This window comes from Chinchilla lanigera, unplaced genomic scaffold (assembly GCF_000276665.1).
Source record: "Chinchilla lanigera isolate Chin_1 unplaced genomic scaffold, ChiLan1.0 scaffold00122, whole genome shotgun sequence".
NCBI classification, from domain to species: Eukaryota; Metazoa; Chordata; class Mammalia; order Rodentia; family Chinchillidae; genus Chinchilla; species Chinchilla lanigera.
This window is the reverse complement of record NW_004955523.1, coordinates 4,475,599-4,477,365: the sequence shown is the minus strand read 5'-3', so window position 1 is coordinate 4,477,365 and position 1,767 is coordinate 4,475,599.

Below are 1,767 nucleotides of genomic sequence, written 5' to 3'. Positions count from 1 at the left end.
TGTCTGTAATTTGGTAAGCCCCCCCCCATTATTATGCTATCCTTCTTTTACTCTTTAAAATAAAAAAAAAAATTTAAAAAGAGAGAAAAAGGGAAACAGTTTATTTGAAGCAATTATGGACCCAAATATCCCAAATCCTGTGAGGGAAAAATGAATGTAAAGGGGCCTAGAAGCTAAAAGAACTCCAGTAAGGATTAACTCAAAGAGAATCACACCAAAACACATACAATCAAACACCTAAGTCAAAGACAAAAAAATAAAAATCTTAAAAACAGCAAGATAAAAAGCAATGTGTCACATAGAATGGAGAGCTCTTGAAATTATCATTAGGTTTTTCATCAGAAACCACAGGTAGTAAACCACAGGTAGTAACATGATTCAAAGTGCTAAAGAAAAAAAAAGTCAAACAAGAACACTGCATCCATTTAGATATACACCTAAAATGTGCCAATAAAATTAATTTTTAGAAAGAATACTGTATCCAGAAAACAAGCCTTCAAAAAATTAAAGGAAAGGATTGCACTGTAGGCTTGGCTCAATGGAATCGTTCTCTTTTTTTGTCTTTTTGAGACAAGGTCTCACTATGCAGTTCAGAATAGACTTGAGCTCACTTTGTAGCCCAGGCTGGCCTCGAACTCACAAAGATCCTCCTGCCTTAGCGTCCCAAATGCTGGGATTATAGGCCTGTGCCACCACACCCAGCCTTATGGAATAGTTCTTAACTAGCATGTGCAAGAAAGAATTAACAGCAGCTCTCCTAAAGCTCTCCCAAAACATGCAAAATTAGGGAACACCTCTGAGCTCATTCTTTGAGACTAGCATTACCATGAGCCCAAAGACTACCAGAAAAAAAAATTATAGGCCAATATCCTTGATGAATATTAACACCAAATTCAACAAAACACTAGTAAACTGAATTCAACAGCACGTTAAAAGGATTATATACCGTGACCACATGGGATGCATTCCTGAAATGTAAGGCTAGTTCAGCATACAAAAATAAGCCAATGTAATAGACTACATTAACAGAAAAAAAGGAAATGAAGTATATGCTTATCTTTATGCAGAGAAAGCATTTGACAAAATTCAACATCCTTTCATTAAAAAAAAAACTCGGAATAGAAAGAAAACTACTTCGACATAACAAAGGCCATTTATGCAAAGCTCACAACTAAATCCCACTCAGTGATAAAATACTGAAACCTTTCCTCTAAGATCAGGAACAAGATAAAGATTGCTTGCTCTCACCCACTTCTTTTTTTTTTTTTTATTTTAAAGAGTAAAAGAAGGATAACATAATAATAAGGGGGACTTAGCAAATTCCAGACAAAATGGTAGGAAATTATCAATGGTTATCGTTTTACACATTGTTATCTACAAAATAGTTTCTCAGGAAAACAAATAGACAAATAATACTGAGAGACAAAAGAGGTAGGAGATTATCAAGAGTTGTTGTACTATACTTTGGTATCTTCAAAATGGCTTCTAAAGAAAATAAGTAGAGCTATACATGAGTGACCTATTGAAAAATCATTCACTATTCTCAATGGTTGTTGTAGAAAACACATGATAATAAACATGCATCCATTTATGAAATAGGATAGGAACATTACAAACTTTACACAGTTATGGATAGATTAGTAGGCAAATATCAATGGCTGCTGTAGTACATGGTGGTATCTTCAAAGTGGTTTCTCAGGAAGACAGAGATATGCAAGAAGGATCTAATAAGTAGTTATAGCCTAAGGGTTGTCAAAAATAGCATAT